General features: G+C 43.5%; 1 protein-coding gene across 1 annotated transcript in view; it reads right to left on the minus strand.

Moving 5' to 3' along the window:
• The window catches only part of gbf1 (golgi brefeldin A resistant guanine nucleotide exchange factor 1), a 237306-nt gene extending 234816 nt beyond the window's left edge, over nt 1–2490 (minus strand). The window contains exon 1 of the mRNA XM_036130640.1: nt 2472–2490. The gene's annotated coding sequence lies outside the window, so the exon portion shown is untranslated. The remainder of the gene's footprint in view (nt 1–2471) is intronic.
• Nucleotides 2491–6000: the final 3510 nt, after the last annotated feature.

A 6000-nucleotide genomic window follows, 5' to 3' on the forward strand; every position in this document is an offset into this window, starting at 1 on the left:
CTGCTTGCTCTTTAACTATAGTTACCCCAAGATATTTGACTTCAAACTTCACAGGAATTCCTGACAGAGATAATTCATCACAACTATTAATTGGAAGGAGTTCACATTTAGATAAGTGTAAGACCAGAGGCTACAGAAAATGTATTTAAAAGTTTAAGTGCAACATCAATTTTAACCTTATCTTGTAAGGAGAAAGTTGTATCATCAGCTAGTTGACTCAAGAGTATAGTTTTTCCTGCAACTTGGATGCCTTTGAGATCACTATTTTTAATAAAAGTAACTTGAATTTGCATAGGGAGAAGTAACAAAAAAGGTGACACAGGGCATCCCTGACAAATCCCACGTTCTATGTTAAATCTTTTGGTAGTTCCATTGGGTAATTTTATTGAGCTATTTCCATAAGCATAAAGAGTGCGGATTGATTATTGAAGATTCTCTCCAAAGCCAGATACACTGAGGGCTTTGAAGATGAACTCATGTTCTATCGAGTCAAATGCCTTTTGAAAATCTAAAAATAAAATAAAGCTGTTAGCTGAAACCATTTCCGGATAGTCTAAGATATCAGGAACCAATCTTATATTCCTCTATAATACCACTAAGGACTGTTAAATTTTTTTTGCCAAACAACTGTCTAAAATGTGATGTAATCACTGTTAAAGGTATACTATGCAACCGGGGTTGATTTTCCAGCGAGGCTCCCCCCAGAGGGCGAAAGCAAAAGTGCACTGTCGTAAAGATGCTCAGCTGTTCTGGTTTCTCCGTGAAGCCAGGCGCGGTTGTTTTGAGCTTAGCAGACAGGCGAACGCAACGAAAAGTAAAAAAAAAACGGCAGTACAAACAATGACTAACACAGTGAAGGTATGAACATCAAGCTTCCCGCAGCGCTATCTTGGCGAGGCGGCCGCTGTCGCTGCCTCGCCAAGCCGCGGCCGCGGCCGCCTCGCCAGTTTTATTATTATTATTATTATTATTTTTATTTTTTTTTATGTTGGCGAGACGCTACCGCCACCGCCTCGCCAAGCCGCAGCCGCCTCGCCGCGGTCGCGTCTCGCCAACATAAAAAAAAAATAATAATAATAATAAAACTCGATATGCTTGCATGTTTATTTGACGTTAACACGCCGTTCTTTGTTGTTGCTTTCGCGCGTGCATATAGTGAATGGCAGGGCAAAAACACATGGAGTTCTCCCCGTAAAACGAGACTTCTCTGTGTGCGGGCCGTGAGCTCTTGCAATTGCAAGTGCGGTATTTCCCCCACAGACCCCCAGGGCGGCCGAGAAAACCTTTGTTCGACCTGAAATGACTCATTTAATCATCCAAAACGGTATGGAACACATTAATTAACTGAAAAATGTTGCATAGTGTGCCTTTAAGTAAAGAAATAGGACACCAATTATCCAAAAGTAATGCATCCTTTTGAGGTTTTGGGATTAGAGTAATTAAACTTTGAGATAGTGATGGGGGGGAGTCTTTCATTACTAAAGCTTTCAACAAACACAGAATGTAAAAAAGGAGTGAGTTCTTCTGAGAACATCTTGTAAAGTTCTGATGTAAGCCCATCTGTACCAGGGGATTTATTTGATTTAAGACTATTAACAGCTTCTTTAATTTCATCAGGCATGATTGGAGAGTCACATAATAATTTGGTCACCAATTGTTTCTGTGCCACTTAAGGAGTTAAAGAAATAGTCATGTTCCTCAGGAGAATGTCTACTCACACAATGACTTATAACAAGTTTCACATACATTGGCAATCATTTTGGGGTCATCAATGATTGGGCCACTTGAATTAAGTTTAGAAATACCATTTTTTAGTTTGTCTTTGCTTTTCAAGTTTGAAGAAGTAGCCAGAATGTTGTTCTCCCTCTTCTAACCATTTGGCCCGTGAACGTATAAAAGCTATTTTTGCTTTTATAATATAAATTTGATCAAGTTTAAGCTGAAGGCTTTGTAACTTTGCTCTTTGTTGTTCAGATAGATTTTCAGGAAGAGTAGAGGATAATGAAATCAACTCAAGAGACCAAGCAGGTTTCCTCCTTTATGCTATATAATCTCAGCTTTGCAATTGGAATGTTGTAAGGATTCAGATTTTTTTTTTTTTTTTTACATTTGAAGTTTTTTGTGTTTGGAGTATTTACCCACAAAATATCTATTAAACTTCACTCATTCATAAAGTCAACAATCTGAGAATTTATTCTTCGCTTGCTAGGCCATCGGTCAACCTCATCATTCGCAGTAATCTTGAAATCTCCTAAAATTATCTTAATATTAAATTTTTTTTAGCAAAAGCATCAATACTGGAGTTCAAACTTTCAAACAGCCTGACATTTTCCTTGGCGTCATTATAACCATAAATGTTACCCATAAGAAAGATTTATCACATTGGATAACTGTGAGAATATAGTGTCCAGAAGGGTTGGCTTCGGAGAAGATGATGCTGCTATTAAATTTGTGTTTCAACGTTAATGTACCTGCTGGATGGTGAGTTCCATGGGCCATCCATAAATCTTCTCCCCACTGAGCTTTCCAAAGTTTATAGTCACCATCAATGGAATAGTCACTATCAATCAATGAAAAGAGACAATGGAGTCTCTTGAAGAAAAACAAAAATCAGCACCACATTTTTTTGCAAACATAAATAACGCTTTTCTTTTAGTGATATTAGATTAGATTAGATTAGATTAGATTCAACTTTATTGTCATTACACAGGTACAGGTACAAGGCAACAAAATACAATAGCAGCAAGTGCAGAATTAACAATGTGTACAGGACATGGGTTTTTACTGAATAAATATAGAGATGTATACTATTATAGACAGAATTTTACTGATAGATGTGTCCTATAAGTATAATATATAGATAACTAGTATTGTGAACTAAATTTACAGCTGGATATGTACCGAATATAATATACAGGTGGATATTACTATAAATAGAGTTTTACAGATATGTACAGATATGTATATATAGATAACCAGTATTTTGAACTAAATTTACAGCTGGATATGTACCAAATATAATATACAGGTGGATATTACTATAAATAGAGTTTTACAGATATGCACAGATATGTATATATAGATAACTAGTAAAAAGGGGGACCGGAGGGTGTGTTCCAACTACAGAGGAATCACACTCCTAAGCCTCCCTGGTAAGGTCTATTCAGGGGTTCTGGAAAGGAGGGTCCGTCGGATAGTCGAATCTCGGATTCAGGAAGAGCAGTGTGGTTTTCGTCCTGGCCGTGGAACACTGGACCAGCTCTATACCCTCAGCAGGATTCTTGAGGGGGCATGGGAGTTTGCCCAACCAGTCTACATGTGCTTTGTGGATCTGGAGAAGGCATTCGACCGTGTCCCCCGGGGGATCCTGTGGGGGGTACTCCGGGAGTATGGAGTACCGGACCCTTTAATAAGGGCTGTCAGGTCTCTGTACGACCGGTGTCAGAGTCTGGTCCGCATTGCCGGCAGTAAGTCGGACTCGTTTCCGGTGAGAGTTGGACTCCGCCAAGGCTGCCCTTTGTCACCGATTCTGTTCATAACTTTTATGGACAGAATTTCTAGGCGCAGCCAAGGTGTTGAGGGGATCCGCTTTGGTGGCCTTAGGATTGCGTCTCTGCTATTCGCGGATGACGTGGTCCTATTGGCTTCATCAGGGCGTGATCTACAGCTCTCACTGGAGCGGTTCGCAGCCGAGTGCGAAGCGGCCGGGATGAAAATCAGTGCCTCCAAATCCGAGACCATGGTCTTGAACCGGAAAAGGGTAGAGTGCCTTCTCCGGGTTGGGGAGGATGTCCTGCCCCTAGTGGAGGAGTTCAAGTATCTTGGGGTCTTGTTCACGAATGAGGGGAAGATGGAGCGGGAGATCGACAGGCGGATTGGTGCAGCGTCTGCTGTGAAGCGGGCGCTGTACCGATCCGTTGTGGTGAAGAGAGAGCTGAGCCAAAAGGCGAAGCTCTCGATTTACCGGTCGATCTACGTTCCTACCCTCATCTATGGTCACGAGCTTTGGGTTGTGACCGAAAGAACGAGATCCCGGATACAAGCGGCTGAAATGAGTTTTCTCCGTAGTGTGTCTGGGCTCTCCCTTAGAGATAGGGTGAGGAGCTCAGTCATCCGGGGAGGACTCAGAGTAGAGCCGCTGCTCCTCCACGTCGAGAGGAGCCAGTTGAGGTGGCTCGGGCATCTGGTTAGGATGCCTCCTGGACGCCTCCCTGGAGAGGTGTTCCGGGCACGTCCCACCGGGAGGAGGCCCAGGGGAAGACCCAGGACACGCTGGAGGGACTATGTCTCCCGGCTGGCCTGGGAACGCCTTGGGATTCCTCCTGAGGAGCTGGCCCAAGTGGCTGGGGAGAGGGACGTCTGGGCCTCCCTACTGAAGCTGCTACCCCCGCGACCCGACCCCGGATAAGCGGAAGACAACGGACGGACGGACGGACGGACGGACGGATAACTAGTATTGTGAACTAAATCTACAGCTGGATATGTACAGAATATAATATACAGGTGGATATTACTACGAATAGAGTTTTACAGATAAGTACAATGGCATAATATACAGATGATTATTATAAACAGAGTTTACATGTAGTATGAATATATGTACAGATGGCTATTACTATAGGCAGAATTGTGAGCATGATATACAGGTAGCTATTACTATAAAATGAATAAATAAAGTTTGGACAGAAGCTTTTTAAATTAAAGTGCAGTGGAAGGTAATTGCATATTACAGTTAAAGTACGGTATTGCAAATGTAAATAAACAGTAAGCAGTGCAAATCAATATTCAGTCATAGTTAGTAGAGCAAGATGCATGTAAACAGTTGTTACAATAGTAACAGTCAGGAGTGCAGGTGAACATTACAGTCTTGTAAATAACAGAATAACAAAATGGAGGTAGGTGTGAGGAGGGAGAGGAGAGTCTATCAGTGAGGGCTAGAGTTAAATAAAGAGACAGCTCTGGGGAAAAAAGCTGTTCTTTAGTCTGCTGGTTCTGGTCCGGAGGCACCTGAGATGCCTGCCGGAGGGCAGGAGAGAAAACAGTCTGTGGGCTGGGTGAGAAGAGTCCTTAAGGATGCTGCGAGCTCGATGTAGGCAGCGTTTCTTCTGGATGTGCTCAAGGGTGGGTAGTGGAGTCCTAGTGATGTATTAGCCGGCTTTCACCACCCGCTGCAGTGCCTTGCGCTCTGCAACAGTACAGCTCCCATACCACACTGTTGCACAGTTGGTCAGGATGCTTTCTATTGCACAGCGATATAAGTTCACCAGGATAGTCAAGGATAGCTGATTTTTCCTCAGTGTCCTCAGGAAGAAGAAGTGCTGGTGAGCCTTCTTGACCAGGCAGGAGGTGTTGGTTGACCAGGACATGTCCGCTGAGATGTGGATCCCCAGAAACTTGAAACTGGAGACACACTCAACAGCCGTTCCATTGATGTGAATGGTGTCGTGCGTGCCTCTTGAATCTTTTCTGAAGTCCATAATGAGCTCCTTCGCTTTGGTGGTGTTGAGGAGCTTGTTATTTTCAGTGCACCATGTGGCCAGGTGCTTGATCTCCTCCCTGTAGGCTGTCTCATCGTTGTTGCTGATGAGACCAATCACCGTTGTGTCGTCCGCAAACTTGATGGAGTTGGATGCGTACACAGGCTTGCAGTCGTGGGTGAAGAGGGAGTAGAGAAACGGGCTTAGCACACAGCCCTGTGGTACACCAGTGTTGAGTGTGATGAACGTGGAGCAGTTGGAGCCTGATCGGACATTCTGGGGTCTGTTGGTCACAAAGTCCAAAATCCAGTTGCACATGGAGGTGTTGATGCCCAGGTGTCGAAGTTTGGCTATTAACTTAGCCAGGATGACAGTGTTGACTGCTGAGCTAAAGTCAACGAACAGCATGCGTGCATAAGTGTTCTTATTGTGCAGATGTGTGAGCACAAAATGCAGTGCCATGCAAACTGCATCCTCTGTGCTCCTATTGCTGCGGTATGCAAACTGGTATGAGTCCAATGTG

The sequence above is a fragment of the Fundulus heteroclitus genome, unplaced genomic scaffold, assembly GCF_011125445.2.
Source record: "Fundulus heteroclitus isolate FHET01 unplaced genomic scaffold, MU-UCD_Fhet_4.1 scaffold_37, whole genome shotgun sequence".
Lineage (NCBI taxonomy): Eukaryota > Metazoa > Chordata > Actinopteri > Cyprinodontiformes > Fundulidae > Fundulus > Fundulus heteroclitus.